This window comes from Salvelinus alpinus, chromosome 26 (assembly GCF_045679555.1).
Source record: "Salvelinus alpinus chromosome 26, SLU_Salpinus.1, whole genome shotgun sequence".
NCBI classification, from domain to species: domain Eukaryota; kingdom Metazoa; phylum Chordata; class Actinopteri; order Salmoniformes; family Salmonidae; genus Salvelinus; species Salvelinus alpinus.
The window spans coordinates 5377417-5401094 of NC_092111.1; the positions used below are offsets into that span (position 1 = coordinate 5377417).

A 23678-nucleotide genomic window follows, 5' to 3' on the forward strand; every position below is an offset into this window, starting at 1 on the left:
AAACTCACTAAAAGTAGCAGTAATAAAGCCTCTCTTGAAAAAGCCAAACCTTGACTCAGAAAATATTAAAAACTATCGAATCTTCCATTCCTCTCTCTCAAAAAAAAAACGCTGTTGCGCAGCAACTCACTGCCTTCCTGAAGACAAACAATGTATACGAAATGCTTCAGTCTGGTTTTAGACTCCATCATAGCACTGAGACTGCACTTGTGAAGGTTGTAAATGACCTTTTAATGGCATCAGACTGAGGCTCTGCATCTGTCCTCGTGCTCCTAGACCTTAATGCTGCTTTTGATATAATCGATTACCACTACACGGACAAGTTCTGGCCTGGTTTAGATCTTATCTGTCGGAAAGATATCATTTTGTCTCTGTGGATGGTTTGTCCTCTGACAAATCAACTGTAAATTTCGGTGTTCCTCAAGTTTCCGTTTTAGGACCACTATTGTTTTCACTATATATTTTACCTCTTGGAGATGTCATTCGGAAACATAATGTTAACTTTCACTGCTATGCGGATGACACACAGCTGTACATTTCGATGAAACATGGTGAAGCCAAAAAATTACCCTCACTGGAAGCCTGTGTTTCAGACATAAGGAAGTGGATGGCTGCAAACTTTCTACTTTTAAACTCGGACAAAACAGAGATGCTTGTTCTAGGTCCCAAGAAACAAAGAGATCTTCTGTTAAATCTGACAATTAATCTTGATGGTTGTACAGTCGTCTCAAATAAAACTGTGAAGGACCTCGGCGTTACTCTGGACCCTGATCTCTCTTTGATGAACATATCAAGACTGTTTCAAGGACAGCTTTTTCCCATCTACGTAACATTGCAAAACCTGTCATTTTCTGTCCAAAAATTATGCAGAAAAATTAATCCATGCTTTTGTCACTTCTAGGTTAGACTACTGCAATGCTCCACTTTCCAGCAACCTGGATAAAGCACTAAATAAACTTCAGTTAGTGCTAAATACGGCTGCTAGAATCCTGACGAGAACCCCAAAATTTGATCATATTACTCCAGTGCTAGCCTCCTTACAATGGCTTCCTGTTAAGGCAAGGGCTGATTTCAAGGTTTTACTGCTAACCTACAAAGCATTACATGGGCTTGCTCCTACCTATCTTTGCGATTTGGTACTGCCGTACATACCAACACGTACACTACGGTCACAAGACGCAGGCCTCCTAATTGTCCCTAGAATTTCTAAGCAAACAGCTGGAGGCAGGGCTTTCTCCTATAGAGCTCAATTTTTATGGAATGGTCTGCCTACCCATTTGAGGGACGCAGACTCGGTCTCAACCTTTAAGTCTTTTATTGAAGACTCATCTCTTCAGTAGGTCCTATGATTGAGTGTAGTCTGGCCCAGGAGTGTGAAGGTGAACCATGCTGGTCATTTATGAACATTTGAACATCTTGGCCATGTTCTGTTATAATCTCCACCCGGCACAGCCAGAAGAGGACTGGCCACCCCTCATAGTCTGGTTCCTCTCTAGGTTTTGGCCTTTCTAGGGAGTTTTTCCTAGCCACCGTGCTTCTACACCTGCATTGCTTGCTGTTTGGGGTTTTAGATGTAGAACCACACAGCCACTCTACTGAATAACAGACTAGTGATTGCTTTGCTATGCTTGCAGTTAGCCACTGATTCCTTCCAAACCACTCACTGTTGAATTTGCTATTTCAAACTTGTTGTGTTATGTTTTTGTTCAATGGCCGATGAGCACCGATACATTTGATCTATTATTTATCTTCTACATTGGAGGCAGTTTATGGTAGAGAAATGAACATTCAATTATCTGGCAACTGCTCTGGCGGACATTCCTGCAGTCAGTGCTGAGGCCAATAAAAGGCCACTCTAAGATATGCAGTTTTGTCACACAACACATTGTGTAATGCTCATTCTGTTTAATCCGTTTTTTGATATACCACACCTGTCAGATGGATGGATTATGTTGGCAAAGGAGAAATGCTCACTAACAGGGATGTAAATAAAAATGTGTGCACAAAATTTGAGAGAAACCAGATTTTTGTGCGTATGTCAGCTCATGAAACATGGGAACACTTTACATGTTGCGTTTATATTTTTGTTCAGTGTATTTTATGATCATGGATATATGGCATGATGATCATCATACGCATTCCATCCAATTGGCAACAGATTGTCATGATATTCTCAAATCTGCATAATAAAAAAAACATGCACATTTTCCCACCAAAGGCGTTTCCATCACAGAGATAGAGGACTTGGGCCCCAAAGCCCATTTTAGCATGGGCAGTGACATTGAGGACTTAACCATTTTGAAGAAGTCAACTGGGTGGGACTTCCTACAGGGTAAGGAAGGATCACATAATTCCATCCAAGTAATCAGGACGCATAAACCAATGAATTATACTAGTAACAAAACATTCCAAACTGCAGGTGGCAGTCAATCGCCAAACCTGGGCTTTATACCTGTTCAAACAACATATTATAGGTGGCAGTATGCAACCTTTGTTTGTTTACCAATTCATAGCAGAAGAAGAACTATATTTATGGTACTGATGGTTTTGTCACAAAAACAAATATATATATATATATATTGTAAGAGCCATTTTGGCCTGTTTATGAGTTGTGTTGTTTGTCAAGGGTTATTTTGACTTGTTTTGTACACTAGGGCACTAGAGGACATATGTTGGGGTCATGGGTCACATGTGCATAGGTAGCACGAAGGGTTAGCACAGGTGAGAGCACATACAGTATCACTTTTATAGCTTATAGAATGCATCTCTCTGCACCTTTTGTGTAGGAATATGTGTTTTGGAGCTATTTCTATACGCAATAAATGGGAATTTCACCCCAAAAGAGTAACGTTAGGAAAGCTGATTTTTGTGGACGCGTTATGTACAGCTCTCCTGTGCCAGTGGCAGTTCATAGGGAATCGGTACTACAAAAGTAAGAACTAACTCTCGTTGGAAATTGGACTAATGGATCGTTGCATGTAGCATGTCAGATTATTGGAATCATTCGTGCTATGCCCATGACAACGAACAAGGATTGAAAGCATAGAATCCGATTTCCAATCTCTGCTGCCTAATTCATTGAAGTGTGAAGATTAATGATATAGTGACACTGTTGAAGAAGCACAGCGCATTGGAGCGATTATTGATCTATGTTCATGGTTGCATATCGAAATATATATTATTGCGATAGCCTATTGAGGGAATATGGCTGAAAATAATTTTACCACTGCGGATAGCGTTGTGTATGGAGGCGGCAACATGGCGCTAGTGGAGGAGCCTTTATCAAAAAAGTTGACTATAATAACTTTGGGAGGTAATATGATAAGATATACATAACAGCAACATTTCCTTTGATAATTGGCAGCCAAGCATCGATCGTCAGGTTACCAGTATTTAAATAAACTGGTAATATATATTTGACATTCGCATCAAGCACATCACCGTCCATCACTTAACCACTATGAAGTTCATAAATGATTTAATCTGCCTAAAAACAATGCTTTTCCACGTCGTAGGGGTAGTACGACATAGTTTATCATTGCATAATAAATTGTACCGACCGATAAAGATCCCACCATGTCAAACGACCAAACTTCTTGTTTCCACCACACCTGTCGTGATTCTTTATTTTTTTTATATGGCATGACTTTCCTTGCATAAATGGAAACGTGTTTACTGTGGAGAAACTCGGCACAAAAGGCAGTCAAGATACTCCTGATCCAATGTCAACTTTTATTGTAAGACTACTGTAAATCAAAAGCAAAACACATTCTGCATTGATAATGAGACAGTGACATCTAAAGAATAAACTTACCACTACAGAATCAATAACTAATATTTTTCATCACATCTTTGTTACAATTACATTTCAAACATTTTCATACTCATGTTGTACGTGCACACAGTGCCTAAAGATTCAATGAGTAATGCTTACTGAATGTCCAATGAAATCGTTGACATTTAAAAATGACCGATTTACTATAATGTGCCAAACCACCTTCCAGAAATCAAAAGATGTTTAAGTAATCACCATTACCAAACTGGACTGTGGACTGTTTGGAGAGCAGATCTAACCGTTTCCCCAAAGGGTGCAATTTCGAGTGCGTTATCTAATGTGCAATATATATCCAATGTTAAACATAATAAAAAGAGAGACACTCATGGTGTTTGTGTACATAAAGCTCTTCCAAAAAGAGAACAAAGAAAACTTCGCCAACAGCAGCAGGACAGATTTGAACAGTGGTGTAAAGTACTTCAGGAAAAATACTTTAAAGTACTACGAGAGTGCCCCTGGCTACCCATACATTTTCAAAACAAGAAAATGGTGCAGTCTGCTTTGCTTAATATAAGGAATTTGAAATTATTTACACTTTTACTTTTGATACTTAAGTATATTTAGAACCAAATACTTTTACTCAAGTAGTATTTTCCTGGTTGACTTTCACTCGAGTAACTTTCTATTAAGGTATCTATCATTTTACTCAAGTATGACAATTGGGTACTTTTTCCACCCCTGGATATGAATAACTGTTTAAAGCATGACAAGTTTGTAATCTATTCAAAAGGCACATTCTTGCAGTAGTATACAAAAAAACTACTGGTAGAAAAACTGATTTCCGCCGGATACATTCAAATAGTATACGCTGAGTGTACAAAACATTAAGAACACCTGCTCTTTCCATGACTGACCAGTTGAATCCAGTTGAAAGCTATTATCCCTTATTGATGTCACTTGTTAAAACCATTTCAGTCAGTGTAGATGAAGGGGAAGAGACAGGTTAAAGAAGGAATTTGATACAATTGAGACATGGATTGTGTATGTGTGCCATTCAGACGGTGAATGGGCAAGACAAAAGTGCCTTTGAACGGGATATTGAACGGGGTATGGTAGTAGGTGCCAGGAGCTGCTGGGTGTTTTTCACAGGTGGGGGGGATTTCAATATTAGGAAGGTGTTCTTAATGTTTTGTACAATCAGTGTAAATATGAATATAAAAACAAAATAAACAAAGGTTAATATCAATGTTAAATGGATAATCCACTCCAGGAGTGAAACTCCTGTCAATTTGGTGATGGTCGGTTAATCCCTATTACGCCTTTAAAAAATGTCCAATATGCAAAAATAATTTGCCATTTCCTGGTTGCAATTTGTTTTATAGTTCGCACAATTTAAGTTTGTGACAAAACAAGCAAGTTTAGAAAATTATTCTACCATCCAAACCGCTTTTCAGTAACAAAAGGTACTGTATTTTCAGCTGTTTGAAGCTGGTGTAAAAAATAAATAAAGTAAAAGATGCAAAAAACAAAATTAAGAACGGGAAGCATAGAAATTCCGCACATAGAACATATCTTTATTTTTTAAAACTTTATTTAACTAGTCAAGCCAGTTAAAGAACAAATTCTTATTTACAATGACGGCCTACCGGGGAACAGTGGGTTTAACTGCCTTGTTCAGGGGAAGGACAGATATTTATCTTGTCAGTTCAGGGATTTGATCCAGCAACCTTTCAGTTACTGGCCCAACGCTCTAACTATTAGGCTACCTGCCATCACAGATAAACACTAGGATATCTACCGCTTCTTAGACTTGAGTTCAATGAGAATGACAGATGTATAACTCACATTTCAATGTGAATTTGGTCAGGTCGCACAAAAAGTGACATTTTGTTGCTTAAAACAATAACCTGTACGCCAGCTCGCCAAATCAGCCAATAGATGGTATGGGCATACTTGTCTAGAACACATCCATCTGTCTATTTCTTTCAAATGTACTCAAAGTACACAGTCAGATCAATATCCTTTCCTCCAACTACGTACCAATGACCCTGCCAGAGACCTGTCCATTGTGTTGCATTCACAACCTCACTCACTGTTTTGAGCAAGACAAAATCTTTACCAGGTTGAACATGGTGAGACTGTAACTCCTATATTGATAGTGTGGTGTTTGAGATTTTACAGCCAACTAGCTACTTCACATGCTGATATTGACTTTGGTAATATTGTGTATAGCTATGTTTTCTAGCAAGCTAGCCAGCCAGCCCTTCTGTCCGGAGAGAGAATACTGCATTGTGGGTTTTGTAGTCGACTTGCGCTCAAACAAATTTCCACAACAATTTTCAAGTTGCTTCCTTCCTTAACATAACGACGAAAATACATATTGGCGTTATTTAACAATGTAAATCATAGGAATTACTGGTTTTGAGTGGATTATTAATTTACCTATTGCTATAGTTATGAAGACAACCATGGTTAACTCGGAAACTTACTTAGTACTCATCAAAAACAATGATATACAGTCCATTCGGAAAGTATTCAGAGTCCTTGACTTTTTCCACATTTATTTTAAAATGGATTAAACTAAACATTTTCCTCATCAATGTACACACAATACCCCATAATGACAAAGCGAAACAGGTCTTTGGAATTGTTTGCAAATGTATTAAAAATAAAAAAACAGCAATACCTTATTTACATAAGTATTCAGACCCTTTGCTATGAGACTCAAAATTGAGCTCAGGTGCATCCTGTTTCAATTGATCATCCTTCAGATGTTCTACAACTTGGAGTCCACCTGTGGTAAATTCAGTTGATTGGACATGATTTGGAAAGGCACACACCTGTCTATATAAAGGTCCCACAGTTGACAATGCGTGTCAGAGGAAAAACCAAGCCACGAGGTCAAAGAAATTATCCGTAGAGCTCTGAGACAGGATTGTGTCGAGGCACAGATCTGGGGAAGGACACCAAAAAATGTCTGCAGCATTGAAGGTCCTGAAGAACACAGTGGCCTCCATCATTCTTAAATGGAAGAAGTTTGGAACCACCAAGACCTTTCCTAGAGCTGGCCGCCTGGCCAAACTGAGCAATCGGGGGAGAAGGGCCTTGGTCAGGGAGGTGACTGAGAACCCGATGGTCACTCTGACAGAGCTCCTCTGTGGAAATGGGAGAACCTTCCAGAAGGACAACCACCTCTGCAGCACTCCACCAATCAGGCCTTTATGGTAGAGTGGCCAGACGGAAGCCACTCCTCAGTAAAAGGTACATGACAGCCCACTTGGAGTTTGCCAAAAGGCACCTAAAGGACTTTCAGACCATGAGAAACAAGATTCTCTGGTCTGATGAAACCATGATTGAACTCTTTGGCCTGAATGCCAAGAGTCACGTCTGGAGGAAATCTGGCACCATCCCTACAGTGAAGCATGCCGGTGGCAGCGTCATGCTGTGGGGATGTTTTTCAGCGGAAGGGACTGGGAGACTAGTCAGGATCAAGGGAAAGATGATCGGAGCAAAGTACAGAGATCCTTGATGAAAACCTGATCCAGAGTGCTCAGGACCTCAGACTGGGGCGAAGGTTCACCTTCCAACAGGACAACGATCCTAAGCACAGAGCCAAGACAACGCAGGAGTGGCTTCGGGACAAGTCTCTTAATATCCTTGAGTGACCCAGCCAGAGCCCAGACTTGAACCCGATCGAACATCTCTGGAGAGACCTGAAAATAGCTGTGCAGCGACGCTCCCCATCCAACCTGACAGAGTATGAGAGGATCTGCAAAGAAAAATGGGAGAAACTCCCCAAATACAGGTGTGCCAAGCTTGTAGCGTCATACCCAAGAAGACTCAAGGCTGTAATCACTGCCAAAGGTGCTTCAACAAAGTACTGAGTAAAAGGTCTAAATACATGTAACTGTGATATTTCAGTTCTTTTTTTTTATACATTTGCAAAAATCCATTTTAGAATAAGGCTGTAACGTACCAAAATGTGGAAAAAGTAAATTGGTCTGAATACTTTCCGATGCAAATGTCCATTAGTGGAAAAAATATATTGATTTTCACTTCACCCCCCTGGCATGATGTAAGTAATGCTCATGTAGCTCTGAGACGTTGCTAAATGTTACCCAACAATCAGCACACTCAAAGCCATCATACCGCTGTTTTTTGCCCCTTGATATCACAAATGTTGTTGAGGCTCTAAAGAAAGCATCATCATTACCCTTAGACTTTTTCCATCTTTGAAGTGGTACATTCTGAGGACCTTTATCCAAGGGACAGGGTGATTCATGAGTCGGCATGTGTGGGGTGTCTGTTTTTGGCATACATGGAGTAGGTTCATAAATAAGGACACATGAGGAGCATGAGCGCCGAGGTAGATCCGAGTTGTTTGCCTCGCAACAGTTATTGCTTGGGCTGGTTCGCCCTTCATGTTCAAGGGACACAGTGTTACGGGGCGAGTCGTGGACTGAGGATAAGCTAGAGTTTAGAATCTCCTGGGGCTCTTCTTCTGTGTCTGAAACAACGACCGGTGGCTGTGAGGCTATTTTAGGGACGACATACAGACGATCAGGGTGAGGATACCTATATATGTTCCTTTTCTTTGACAGGAGAAGACTAGGTACTGTCGTAGGGGATAGAGGCGTGACTCTCTCTCGTGGTTTGTTTGAGAGCTTGGAGGTCAGGGAAGCAGAAACTACATTTGCTGAACTGCTATATGTTTCCTTCCCCCCTATAAGATGGCAAACCTGATGGGCTTGGAGCAAGTCTGTGGTTGTAAATCTGCCATTACATTTTCTACAGTGATAGGGAAATCGAAGTGGTTCCAATGGCCCTTCAGGGACAGGGATAACAGGGCGGGCTTTGTGAGCCTTCAAGTGATTCTTTAAGGCTAGGTAACTAGGAAATGGGAGCTTGCAAGGGAGACAATAGTGCGAGCTAGCACCTCTGTGTAAGAGACGATGTCTCTCCAAATTTCTGAAACTGGTGAAACCCTTTTCACACGTGTCACATTTCAGGCTTTCGCACGGCTGGTGATTGTCGCACAGATGGGTATTTAAGTCTTCTTCAGTGACATAGGTTTTGGGACATAACGGACAAACGTAGGGTCTCTGCGATGCATGTTCCTGCATGTGCTCCCGATAGGAGCCAAAGAAGCGAAACTCTAAATTGCACTGAGTGCATGAGAAGCTACAGCGTTTTCCTCTGTGTAGTCCCTGATGCAACCAGAGCTTATTCCACCGGTTAAAGGATTTTCCAAATTTTCCACGGGGATATCTGTTACAAGGAGCATGGGTCTGAAAACGAGAGCGAAAACCTGAAGGCTGTTGAACCACACGTACTGAATTACAGCTCATTACAGAGGGGGACAATATGGCAGAACTTGCACACATGGAGTTTGAGGGAGAAGGACGATTTATCTCTAACCCATTACCTGGGGTCTGGCAAGCAGGTTTGGGGTTTTGTGGAAGCACATCTGAGGAATACTCCTCCATAGTTTCCAGAGGCTCAGGCTCCTTACATTTAGGATGTTGGTCATCAGTAGATAACATTTCCTGATTATCATTGCACAGATTATCTATTTCAGTCACATGCATCGGATTTTGCAGAGTTTGGGGTTCATGCCAGACCTCTGACAAGGACGAATTGCATGCCCTCTCCTCTCCACTTGATTTGCAGCACACTTTACAATGAACACATACTTCAGGAACCTCATACCGTTGTCCACAGATCTCACAAAGGTTTGGCTTGCTATTAGTGTGCGTTTGCAGATGAAGAATGTACTGACACCAGTGACGATTAAGTTGTTTGCAAATCTGACATTTAAAGTACATTGGGGTATTAATCTGCCCATCAGCCCTTTGCTCCACCAGGAACCCCTCAATGTCAACCTTGTTTCCATCCCCTTCATCTCTAGCCTCGAAACACACTTTGGAGACTTGATGTGTGCGCAAGGATGAGAAGTCGCTAAAGGCCTGACCACAGTGGTTACAGAAGAAAGGCATCTCTCCTGAGTGCATATGAGAGTGGGTTTTGAGCTCCCTAAGCAGACCAAAGCCTTTTCCACACACAGAGCAAGCATACGGTTTAACAGGCCAGTGTGTTTTCTCATGTGCACTGAAACTTGAGAACGTGATAAACATCTTGCCACAGACTTTGCAGGTGAAACGCCTCACTCCACTGTGTGTTTGTAGGTGCAGCTTCAATGTGGCCTTATTGAAAAAAATGTTAAAACAAGTGGAGCATCTAAGGGATTTCCTGCCATTAAGAGAGACTGGGGACTCTATGTAATCAGTGTAAGGTTGAATCTGGATTTCTTGGTCTCTTCCTGTTTTATTAATCAAACTGAACCTCTTGGTGCCCTTCATGTGGATCTTGAAATGATCAATCAAGTCATCTTTGTTTGGAGACTGAGTGACGCAACATGGGCATTGCATGGGCCCATGTTGTTTGTGGATGTTTGAGTGTGATTTGAGTTTGGAGAGATGAGCAAAGCTCTTGCCGCACTTCTGGCAACCGTACGGCTTCTCACCTGTGTGGATGCGCTTGTGAATTGTGTATGCCGCTATGTGACGGAACGAGCGACTGCAGAAATGGCATGATATAGGTTTCCTCGTCTTAAAATTGGGTAGGAGTACACTTGAATGCTGCAATTTAGCACGAGCTGTTAGGGGTTGATCGCCACAGTTGATCTCCTCCTCCACACACACTCGATTGCAGTTTGTTACTGCTTTCACATGTGCTCTACATTCTTTCTCTTGTTCAACACTTTCCAACGTGTCATTTTCTGTTAACGAATTACAGAGGCTAGAGTTGAACGAGAGTCCAGTGTTGTCAATGGAAGACTGCACAAACGCCTCAAGCGTACCCCCGCCGTTCACTTCGGAGAGAGGTCGTTTGGATTTCACTTTTGTAGCCCATCCCGTTTTATTTCTCCTGCGTCTCTTCTTCACGCCAGTCACTTTAGGAGGTAATTTTGTGAGAGGGGTTGTTAATGGGGTAGACTCAACTTGCTGGATTCCTTGTGTCGCCCCTGCATCAACAGAGAAAATAGTTTCGGAAGTGTCGATTTCTTGCACTGAAATACTGCGGGAATTAGTCACAATTGGGGAGAAAATGTTGCTGGATACGTCAATGATCTCCCATATGTCGTCTTGCTGTTGTTTAAGAACAAGGTCTTCATTCTTCATTGCCACGGATGCTCTAGTGTGCCTTCTTGAAGTTGTTGACATTGGGTTGAATTTGTGCATTTTCCCTCGCTTAGAAGTTCCCATTGATTTGCAGCTCTGTGTCTTGTTCACGGAAAGTTTTCTGCTAGTGTTTGACTCCTGCTGTTCACATGACCGCTGTTTTGCCATTCTCGTCAAGGTACTTTTCTTGAATGGCCGACCTCGTTTCTTTTTCAGTGCTGCTATGGTGGTCTGTAAATCGAGCCACACCATCTCTTTTACCACTGATGTGGCCACTGTCTGTTCTTCTGCAATTGTCTTGGATGTGTTCTTACCCTTGTTCTTCACCCTCCGAGTCCCCAGTAAGGATGAGTCCAGTATTTCAGATCTATCACTTAGATCATCTTGAAGATTTGGAACATTTATATCTGCATGAACAATATCAGCACTGCTGCTGTCAACTTTTAGTTTTTTGTGTTTTTCTGATATATCGCTGAGACACAGAGATGTTTCTTCTGGGGACATATTCATGCATTGCTGGTCACTGGGTGTGGATGCAATTTTTTGCACTCTTTTACCCTTGGCAATACGACCACCGTTTTTATGTTTGGGAATCACAGCACTGATTGGGTCTATTGCAATAGATAGAGAGTCCCCTGCTTCATCTATAGGGACTTGTAAAACTAATTTGTCATCTGCTAATGCATTGCCATCTTTCACCGGAGATTGGCTAGGTTTAGGTTTGCCTTTCTTCCCTTTGCCGTTCTTTTCTTTTTCCCTATTTTCTAGACTTTTTTCTTCCTCAATTAGTTCCTCTTTTACAAATGGCGATACGAATTTAGCACACACTTTGTCGTCATCTGCGATATTCTTATCAAGACCTGTTCCTTTTGGTCTCTGAGACTTTTTCTTCTTAGGAGGCCTCCCCATTTTATGCGGGCTTTTCTCTGTACAAAGAGCACTCACTAATTCAGTAATCTGTCCCTGTGCTGCAGTTGAGGACACTGTTGCTGATACAGGACTGGTAGGTCGATTAGTGAGATGTGATGTAACTGATAAAATTGCTTGATCTCGCATCAAGTCAGTTGTGATACGCGAATTAGATTTGGAGGGCCGTCTGGAATGTCTTACATTGGATATTGGATGGCTTGATCCAGTATTTTCATTACTCACGTTGGAGCCTTTAGGAGTATCAAGAATATTCTGAACCTGGTCCACATGTGTGAAAGTGGTAGCCATTTCAGAATATCTATATTCCACTCCAAGAGATGGTTTTGAACTTGGTGGGGTTGGAGTTTCAGTGATCTTTGAGCTTTGTTTGGACAGTATTTGCCTTTTCTTGCATGCCTTTGAAATCTGTGTTTTTTGTGGGGGTGTGACGTGTCCACTGCTCGATCCTGACTGTATCTCTGATGCCAGCACAGCAACTTGGTTTGAATGTTTATCGGAGGTAAGAGTTTCTGCTTGTTCTGATATGGGAACATTGTTATCCTCTTCTTTTCGATTCTTTTTTGACCCCATACGTCGTTTGTGGGCTGTTTCCATCCCTGATGTCACTGTTTCTTTTTTATGTTTAGCTACATTGTTATCGGTTTTCCCATCACTCTTTCCTCCTCGCTCTGCATGGGTAAGGTGGGGAGGCATTTCAAGACATCCAACTTCTGCTCCAAGAGTAGGATGTGAAGGTCGCATAGCTGCTCTTTTAGCATTTCCTGAGAGTGCTTTTGAAGGGAGTTTCCTTTTCCTGCATGTTTTTGGCTTACTTGTTATTTCCATTTCTGGAATGACATGCTCTATTCCTGATTCTGTCTTTGCCTCCGATACTAGCAAAGAAACTTGCTGTAATGCATTGTGGTCATGCTGTTTTAGCTGGCTATCTGAAGTAGTACATTTTACTTGTTCTGGTTTGGAAACACTGCCGTCCTCTTCTTTTAGCTTCTTTCTTGGCCCCTTACGTTGATGTGGTTTGTGGGCTGCTGTTTCCAAATGATCACCGGTCACTGATATCACTGCTTCCTTTTCATGCTTTCCTACATATTTATTGGTTTTACCATCTCCCTTTCCTCCTTTCTCTGCTTGGGTAAGGTGGGAAGGCATTTCAAGACATCCATTCTCTACTCCAATAGAAGGATCGGAAGTTATTACAGCAGCTTTCTTAGCATTTTTAAATAGTTTCCCTTTACTGCATGCTTTTGACTTAATTTTTGTTGCCATTTTGGGTTCGGCATGTTTCAAGCCTGATTTTGTCTCTCCGGATGACATAAAATAATATTGAGGTAACGTACTATGGTTATGCTGTTCCAACAGGTTATTTGAGGCGAGAAATGCTGTTTGTTCCAATGCAGAAACATTACCGGTCTCTTCTTTAAACTTTTTTTGTTGTCCATTAGGTTTGAGTGGTTTGTGGAGATCCTCAATCAGGGAGTCTATCACTGCTTCCACTTGTCTTATTCGATCAGGACATCTATGTTCCACTACAAGGGAAGGATCCAGAGTTGGTGTAGAAACATTGCTGGCCTCTTCTTTTAACTTTTTTTGTTGATCCTTATGTTTAAGTAGTTTGTCGAGATTCTCATTCGCTGAGTCAATCAATGCTTCCTCTTCTCTCCATTGATCCATTTGTGGCATTTCAGGACTTTTATGTTCCACTCCAAGGGAAGGATCCAGAGATGACACCTGTGGTTTTTCAACTTTCTGTGAAGATCTTTTTCTTTCTTTACAAATATTCGAATTCTTCTTAACTGTTGACACATGCATTGTGTCAGATGTAGGAACTGAAGTTTGCATAGCTGCTTTCTTAGGATTCTTTGAATAGCTTTTGCAGGTACGTTTCTCTTTCATGAATGTTTTTGACTTATTTTTTGCAGTTTTGGGTGTTGCCTGTTTCAAGCCTGATTTTGTCTCTCCGGACATAAAAGAAGATTGAGGTAATGTACTATGGTTATGCTGTTCCAACAGGTTACCCGAGGCAGAAAAGGTGGTTGGTTTTAATGGAGCAACATTACTGGCCTCTTTTTTGTGGAGATCCTCAATCACTGACTCTATCACCGCTTCCATTTGCCTTACATGATCCATTTGTGGCACATCGGGAGTTCTGGGTATGGCATTATTGATTCTGCCTGATTCTGTCTTCATCTCTGATGGCAGCAGCAGCATTTGAGGTAATGCACTATGGTTATGTGGTTCTAACAGATTATCTGAGGCAGGAAAGGTTGAGTGTGCTGATGCAGAAACATCCCTGGCCTCGTTTTTGTGGAGATCCTCCATCACGGACTCCATCACTGCTTCCATTTGTCTTATATGATCCACGTGTGGCACATCGGGAGTTCTATGTTCCAGTCCAAGTGAAGGATCCAGAGTTAATGCAAGAACATTTCCAGCCTCTTCTTTGATCTTCTTTCTATGACGCACACGTTTCAGTGGTTTGTGGAGATCCTCAATTACTGACTCTATCACTGCTTCCACTTGCTTCATTTGATCCGCATGTGACACATCGTGACATATATGTTCCACTCCAAGGGAAGGATCCAGAGATGGCACCTGTGCTTTCTCAACTTTCGGTGAAGTTTTTTTTATTTCCTTACACGTCTTTGGATTTTTCTTCCTAACCGTTCTAGGTGTCAGGCGTAATGTGTCCGATTGTGTCTTAATCTTTGATGGCAGTAAAGGCGTTGCCTGAGACGCACTGTGACTTTGCACCTGCAACTGGCAATCTGAAACAGGAAGGACAGTTTCATCAGATAATGGGACAGCTGCCTTTTCTGTACCTTTTTTATTTTGAACCTCACGCTTCCGTGTGTTCTGGGATTGTGGCACAGTTGGGGCTGAAGTCTTGGAATATACCTCATCCCTATTAGATTGGGTATGTATATCTCCCTGAGGAATTCCATTTGTACACAGCAATTCTGATACACCAGAAGTTCTAGGCACCTGTTTGTATTTTCTTTTGGATCCAATGTCTTTCTTTGTCTCTACAGGGAATGGTAAAGAAACAATCTCAGCAAGGGCCTTAGAAACTACTGCACATATTGGAGGATGTGGGACTGCAGTGGTCATGTTTTTGTTAACTTTTGTGTTTTTCTTCGGGGGTTTCACGCATCTGTGGCTTTCCTGTTGAGGGAAAATCTCTGCACCACATGAAAGAATTGGAGAGACCGTTGAGGAGATAAGAGTTGTGTCCTCTGATTTGAGAATAGGTTCAATAAGATTGGATGGAACTGATAAAACTGATTGGGCGAGTGTGTGTGTGAGGACTTGCATCTTTGGAACAGTTTTTGGGGTAGTTTTACATGTTCTGCTGGATTTTCTTGAGGGGCTTGTAGGTGAATTTGATGCCAAGGTTTTTGTGTCAGTCTTTTCCTTCTTTACTTTTGACTTTAGGGGGTGATGTGCAGGGAATTTTGGAACACACTCTTTAGTCATGCCACTATTCTCTGTATCATTAGTTCTGCCTTCCTGTGCTATCGCTACCAGCTTATCCATTTTAAACAACCTATTTGTCTTGAATGGTCGACCAGCTTTCCGCTTCAATTTGAGCACATCCTCAATAGTCTTTCGTCTTGAGAGCTCTCGAGTTCTTGGAGTCATTTTCCCCTGGTTTCCTACAGCTGATATGTTAGCAGTTACATTATCTTTGATTTCCCTCTTCATGTCACTTCGTGCCCCCTGGTCTTTTTGAGTGATAGAAAAGTCAAAGCATTTTGACATTATACCAGGACATTTAACACTCCCTTCTGTAAAGTTTTTGGAGGGAGGTTCTCTTTTTTGGTGTTCCTTCAAATTGTTCTTTACATCCAAGACAGAAGTGTCTGACAAGTATTTGGGCTCCATTTTGATATCTGATGACTGCAATGGAGTCGCATCTTGAGAGAGTCCCAAATGTATTTTTTCTTGGGGTGTAGCATTGCTACTCTGTGACTGAGGGGTGAAGAGGCTGCTCGGATTCATTCTGTTTCTTTTGAATGCCTGAGTTCTTCTATTTCCTCCTTTGGATAGCATCGTTTTATTTTTCCCAGGTCTCTTTTGTACTTTCAATGCATTCTCAGATGGCACCAAGGTGTTTTGTGTCAGAGCTTGTTCTATAGGAGAATATTGCCCCTTTGTGACCGTGGTCAATTTCAGCGCCGACGCTTCTTCTATTTTGAATTCTTCTTTTTGTGTGGTCTTTGAAGTTTTCTGTATCCTGGACGGTTGGTTAAATTCCATAAAAATACTTGGTGCGGCTATTTGAGATGCAGAAATGATGTCATCTGAATGTGCAATAGTACGGTGGTTTGAAGAATCAGATGTTGAATTGCATCCAAAGCACGTGTCACTTGAGGTAGTTGGGGGAAACTCTAACGTTTCATCCCTTTTCTTCTCTTTTGTTTGTTCGCATGAGGGTGTTAGAGTATCCTTACGGTGAGTCACCCTGTGTATTTCTGTGACATCTGAATCCCGTTCTTGGCCAATTGCTAAAAGTTTAGCCATTTTCACTAGAGTTTTCTTCTTATATGGCCGACCAGCTTTTCGCTTTTGTTGCTTTTCCATCACAGGCAAAAGGGTATTAAAGGACGTTTTCCCTTTTCCTTTCCTGGTATCTGCAAGTGGTAACGTTTGATGGGAAACATCAGCATCGGTTTTCTCATCCACTACCTCTCTTGAATATTGTGCGTGGTCACTTGATAACCCTGGAGTCACAGCAACCTTCTCTGTGGGTGAAAGTGTGACATTTCCCTTTATGTTTTTTGACAGATTGCTTGAAAAGGGGGGGAAAGAAACTATAGTGCCAACCTCCACTGCAGCAGAATCTCTCCCTCTGTTCTTTTTTACATCAAATCCAGAAGACAAAATGCATATTTCCTGAACATTTGTTAGGCCCACAGGGCATGTTCTTTCTGAGAAGGAAGGACTCTTATCGTGGGTGACCTCTGTTGCCCTCCTCTCTGTCGCCTTTTGTTGAAGGTCTTGAGCCATGATCTTTGAATGACTGTGGATGTCTGAAAAAGGAGCGGAGCCTTCATCATTCTTCACCTTAAATGCTGTCATGCTCTTATACGTATTGTCAGTCAGGATCTCTTCTCCCACTTCTGTTCCCTTTTGACAAAAAATTTGAATGAGTACAAATAAGTGATTGTTATTGAGGCTGGAATAAGGTCTCTAAAACATCAATTGGAATACATTTCTGTTTGTATGGCCCACCTTGTGTTCAGTGATTTGCTGACATGAACAGCTTGGTAAATGTCTAGCTGCATCTGTTTTGTAGTGTCCTGCTTCATCTACGCTGTCCCAACTTTCCTCCATGTTGTCAAAGGCTTCCAGGAGAACTTGGTCAATAAGTTCATCTGCAACCTTCATATGACAAACAAATATAAAATACATTGCCCACTATTTTCCAAACAGAGAAACACATAACCACTTACAGGGCATTCGGGAAGTATTCAGACTTTTTCCACATTGTTACATTACAGACTTAATCTAAAATTAATAAATAAAAAATCCAAATCAATCTACACAAATACCCCATAATGAAAAAGTGGAAACTTATTTACATAAGTATTCAGACCCTTTGCTATAAAACTCAAAATTGAGCTCAGGTGCATCCTGTTTCAATAGATCATCCTTGAGATCTTTCTACAACTTGGAGTCAACCTGTGGTAAATTCAATTGATTGGACATGATTTGGAAGGGCAAACACCTGTCTATATAAGGTCCCACAGTTGACAGTGCGTGTCCGAACAAAAACCATGCCATGGGGTCAATGAAATTGTCCGTAGAGCTCCGAGACAGGATTGTGTCGAGGCACAGATCTGGGGAAGGACACAGTGGCCTCCATCATGTCTGCAGCATTGAAGGTCCCGAAGAACACAGTGGCCTCCATCATTCTTAAATGGAAGAAGTTTGGAACCACCAAGACTCTGGCCGCCCAGCCAAACTGAGCAATCGGGGGAGAAGGGCCTTGGTCAGGGAGGTGACCAAGAACCCGATGGTCACTCTGATAGAGCTCTAGCGTTCCTCTGTGGAGATGGGAGAACCTTCCAGAAGAACAAACATCTCTGCAGCACTCCACCAATCAGGCCTTTATGGTAGAGTGGCCAGACGGAAGCCACTCCTCAGTAAAAGGCACATGACAGCCTGCTTAGAGTTTACCAAAAGGCACCTAAAGGACTTTCAGACCATGAGAAACAAGATTCTCTGGTCAGATGGAAACAAGATTGAACTCTCTGGCCTGAATGCCAAGCGTCACATCTGCAGGAAACCTGGCACCATCCCTATGGTGAAGCATGGTGGTGGCAGCATCATGCTGTGGGGATGTTTTTCAGTGGCAGGGACTGGGAGACTAGTCAGGATCAAGGGAAAGATAAACGGAGCAAAGTACAGAGAGAGCGCTCAGGACCTTAGACTGGGCTGAAGGTTCAACTTCCAACATTCAGAGGTGGAAACTTTCCGTGGGAATTAACGGGAATATGTGGGAATTAATATTAATACAATATAAATGTAGATGTTTTTTTGCATTGGATATATTTACCATATCATATGGAGACAGAAACATAAACCTTTTACCTTATCATAAGTAGACAATTGCAAATGATTAAATCCTTCCAATAGAAATAAAATAAAATTGAACTTTAATGAAATGAGTTGACACTTCACATGGGATGATTTCACTGAACAACAAAAGAAAATGAATATTGAATGATCCCCAATGATCCATCGCATCTCCCAAAAACACTTTCAACATACATCTGTAAAATGATAGGCTTCCATGTATTCTCCCTGGACCTCCTCAATGTCCACCTCTTAAACATCAGTCTGAGGCCTCATCTTCACTGTCACTTTCCAACCTTGCTGAGGATGGCTCATTGTCAGGCTCAAACAGCCTCAAATTTGCCCGGGTGGCCACCAATTTTTCGACCCTTGTATTGGTCAGCCTGTTGCATGCTTTGGTGTGTGTGTTCCCAAACAAGGACCAGTTGCGCTCTGAGGCGGCTGATGTTGGTGGGATTTGGAGGATGATGGAGGAAACAGGGGAAAGAGCCTCAGACTGCCAAAGTCCCTTCCACCAGGTGGCTGATGAGATATGTTGGCACGACTGCCATATTGCTTTTCCACCCCAAAGCCCTTGCTTGGAAGTGAACTTCGCCAGACTCACAAGAACCTTGCCCTCATCCAGAACAAGGTGGTGAGACACGGTAGTGATGACACCATAGGCCTTGTTGATCTCTGCACCAGACAGGATGCTATTGCCAGCATACTTGGGGTCCAACATGTACGCTGCGGCGTGTATGGGCTTCAGGCAGAAGTTTTCACCGTTTTTTGATGTATTTCGGAACTGCAGTTTCTTCTGCTTGGAGCAACAGTGAAGTGGGCAAGGCAGTACAGATTTCTTCTCTTACATCTGCAAACAGAGTCTGAACATCAGACAGGATGGCATTGTCTCCCTCAATCCGTGCAATGGCTACGGCTATAGGTTTCAGGAGTTTCAGGCCGCTTACCACTCTCTCCCAAAATACACCATCCAGGAGGATCTTCTTGATGGGGCTGTCCATATCGGCAGACTGTGATATGGCCATTTCTTGGAGAGACTCCTTCCCCTCCAGGAGACTGTCACCACCCCAACGGGTGTTGCTGGGCAGCTTCAATGTGGTGCTCTCATTCTTCTCACTTTGCTTGGTGAGGTAGACTGCTGCTATAACTTGATGACCCTTCACATACCTAACCCTTTCCTTGGCTCTCTTGTAGAGTGTATCCATTGTTTTCAGTGCCATGATGTCCTTGAGGAGCAGAACCAATGTATGAGCAGCACAGCCAATGGGTGTTGTGAGGGTAGGACTCCTCCACTTTAGACCAAGCAGCCTTCATGTTCGCAGCATTGTCTGTCACCAGTGCAAATAACTTCTGTGGTCCAAGGTCATTGATGACTGCCTTCAGCTCATCTGCAATGTAGAGACCGGTGTTTCTGTTGTCCCTTGTGTCTGTGCTCTTGTAGAATACTGGTTATGGGGTGGAGATGATGTAGTTAATTATTCCTTGCCCACGAACTTTCAACCACCCATCAGAGATGATTGCAATACAGTCTGCTTTCTCTATGATTTGCTTGACCTTCACTTTAACTCTGATGAACTCTGCATCCAGCAAATGAGTAGATAAACCATGTCTGGTTGGAGGGGTGTATGCTGGGCAAAGAACATTCAGAAATCTCTTCCAATACACATTGCCTGTGAGCATCAGAGGTGAACCAGTTGCACACACAGCTCGAGCAAGACATTCATCAGAATTTCTCTGACTACGTTCCTCCATTGAGTCAAAAAAACTTCTGATTCCAGGAGGACCATGAGCTGTTGCCATCGATAAAGTACCTGATTCATCATTTTCACCTCGAATAGAAGTAGAGGGACTTTTGTTAGAGGTTGCTTGTTGTGAGAGCTGAGGGAACTTTTTCCACTTGGCCAGATGATTCTGCATCTTTATTGCATTCTTCACATATGATTTGGCACAGTACTTGCAAATGTACACAGCTTTTCCTTCTACATTTGCTTCAGTGAAATGTCTCCACACATCAGATTGTGCCCATGGCATTTTCCTGTAAAGATTAGAAAAAAATTTGTAAAAAACAAACAAATACAATTCATGTACAGATAAATGGTTAAGCACTTTGATTAAACAATTCCTTTGTAAGATAAATGTTTTAAAATGAAACATGTATGGAAACAGGTGAATTAACACTCCTCAGTTAGCAGGCTCAAACCACATGGTAGTAAAAACTAACTAGCAGAAATTGTTAACAAGTTAGAAATGATTTAAAACACACTTTGCTGTAGGCTACTATTTACTAGTTAACAAAAAAGCATGTATGTCATATAAAATATATTCACCCCACCCAGTATTGTAATCAGAACTTACCTGAAAGCATGTAGTCCTTGGCTCAGACAGTGTAGTAGTGTGGGCTCAATAGCATCTCATTAGTGTGCAAGATCTTGAGAATCAGCTGTACATGTGATGGAAGAATGCACTGTGCATACAGAGGGTTGCAATTCCATAGAATTGGGGATAGTTTAACCAAGATATGCCACAGGACCTAGAATTGCCTTATGTGTATCCCACAAAAAAGGTTCACTGTTATAAGCTAAATTGTTTGAGGAATTTAAGCTAAATTCCTTAAATTCCCGGGCTAAACTTTCCATGGAAAATTTCCGGAAATTACCCAGAAAGTTTCCCACCCAGCCAGAGCCCGGACTTGAACCTGATCGAACATCTCTGGAGAGACCTGAAAATAGCTGTGCAGCGACATTCCCCATCCAACCTGACAGAGCATGAGAGGATCTGCAGAAAATAATGTGAGAAAGTCCCCAAATACAGGTGTGTCCAGCTTGTAGCGTCATACCCAAGAAGACTTGAGACTGTAATCGCTGCCAAAAGTGCTTCAACAAAGTACTGAGTAAATGTACAATCATTTTGAAAAACCTGTTTTTGCTTTGTCATAATGCGGTATTGTGTGTAGATTGATGAGGGAAAAAAATATTTAATCAAAAGTCCAGGGGTCTGAATACTTTCCGAATGCATTGTATAGGAGTAGCACTTACATCAGTGCTATTGTATGGGGGGAAAATGGAACGTTGGCAATTGCATCATCATGATTAAAATAGCCTTCTAGGCTACATCATTTATAAAAAAAAATATGAAATGTACTCACTGCAGATCATATCCAGACTCCTTCAGTTATCCTGGTTGCTCCTTGGTTGGCTATTGCTAAAATATAAGAATAAATACATTATTATATAACATTTGTAAATGCTGTAACTTTTGTTGTAGAATGTCTGATATAATATATCAAATGATGTGACGTTAGTACAGTAATAATGTAGCCCAAAGGCCGGCAGATGGCGTTATTGAGTATTGAGTTTCATTTTACCGTCCAAAGGGAATTTATGCAACTGGCTATACACCCATATCCCCCATGAACCGGTTCGTACATAAAACATTCTCCATTCAGACTGCAAAGGCGTCAATTTCCTCCTTAACTCAAATGAATGGCGAGAAGGCAGAAAAATGTATGAAACACCATTTTTATCCACCATGCTACCGTGGCTAATGCTAGTCCCAGATGTTGCGTATCGCGTTCAGCCAATCAGGTTGCAGTAGTCTGTATTTTCACTACCGGCAGTGATAGTTTCCAAACGCTACTGTGGACAGGGACTAGCAAAAGCCACACCACTGTAGTATGGTGGTGGAAAATGGTGTTTCATAAAGAAAGTATGCATTTTTCCCCCATTATTTTATGCCTTCTCGCAATTAAGGAGGAGATCGACACCTTTGCAGCCGGAATGGAGAATGTTTCATGTAAGAACCAGTCCACAGGGCCACGTGTGTATAGCCCGTTGCATAGATTCCCATCGGACAGTAAGATGAAATGACTAAATATCGCCATCTGCCGGCCTTTGGGCTAGGCTAAATATAATGCAGCAAAAAAGTGGGATTTACTATGAACCAAAATTACCCTTGCACATTCCTAAATGGTAAAGTCCATGAAACACATGCATGCTCCTGACAACAACAAGCAGTCCATATTATTGTACATATTGATTTTGTGAGCGCACACTTCTCTGATTAAAAACCTCTTAAATGTAAATGTAATCAAAAATGTAATTTACATAATCCCCAAAAGTAATTATTTATCATGAGAGGGCCATAAACAATAACTAGTAATGCTGCATACTCCAAGAAAGGTTCAAATCTCACATTTCTGGTAAAAAATTGTTATAAATTGCTGAGGTGTAGTCACTTTTGAGGACACAAGCTCAAGTACACAGTACACATATGAAATAGTAGGGCGTATTTTTTCTAAATACAGTATAATCCATTTATAAAACCACTAACTTTAAGAATCGACCTTCCTTATAAATGTAAAATACATAGTTGTATATTTAATGTCTGAGAATTAGCATATTTTCTGAAGGTCTCTTGATCAAAACGTCTGTCCCCATCGCTGTTAATGTCTCGCAGAGCTCCAGCTTGGCTACCTGAACTCGTTAGGAACTCGCCTTTTATCTCATCATTAATACTTCGGGATTTTGGCAATGATTCCCTTTATATACTTCCACTGAGTCAGATGAACTTGTGGATAACATTGTTATGTATCTGTGTCCAGTATGAAGGAAGTTAGCAGTAGTTTTACGTGCTAATGCTAACTAGCGTTAGCACAATGACTGATAGTCTACGGGAATTTAGACTTCCCGTCACCGCGCTAACGCTAGCGAACGCAGGGATACCGTTACCATACACCTCCCCCCACCCCCCGTTTCGTATGCATGGATGCACATACCATTCGATAGAACAGTGAACTCCTGAAGTCTCTGATTAGCAAAATTACTGCAAAATCACGAAGTCGAGATAAATTGTGGCAACATTGTCAAAGACGTCCATTTCGACGGGCTTCTTCTTCTTCTTTGGTATTATGGCGGTCCGCAAACACATGTTATGTGCATGCCGCCACCTACTGTATTGGCTGTGTATCAGCCTACTATTCTGTATAATGAATTCATTACACTTTGTGGAAAAATTGCCCTACCAACTTACCCTACACCCATTAAAAACCTCACCACTATTCCACTACTTTGGCCCTATCTGATCCTACACCAGCCTGGGAGGACGGGACACTATCGTTCAAAACACCTTAAATCTTATGGAGTAAAATCTCATACACCCAAGTACTTCTCTGCAACTGCCACCACAACATGTATACTCAGTGATTTACGTTCCATTCC

The 23678-nt window shown here is 41.7% G+C and overlaps 1 long non-coding RNA gene across 1 annotated transcript; it reads right to left on the reverse strand.

Moving 5' to 3' along the window:
* Window positions 1-3718: 3718 nt before the first annotated feature.
* On the reverse strand, window positions 3719-23425 carry LOC139554501 (uncharacterized). Its single transcript, XR_011670851.1, has 4 exons — window positions 23237-23425; window positions 21608-21663; window positions 17116-17265; window positions 3719-17010 (listed from the first exon to the last, which is right to left on the reverse strand). It is a non-coding gene; the product is annotated as an uncharacterized lncRNA (long non-coding RNA).
* Window positions 23426-23678: the final 253 nt, after the last annotated feature.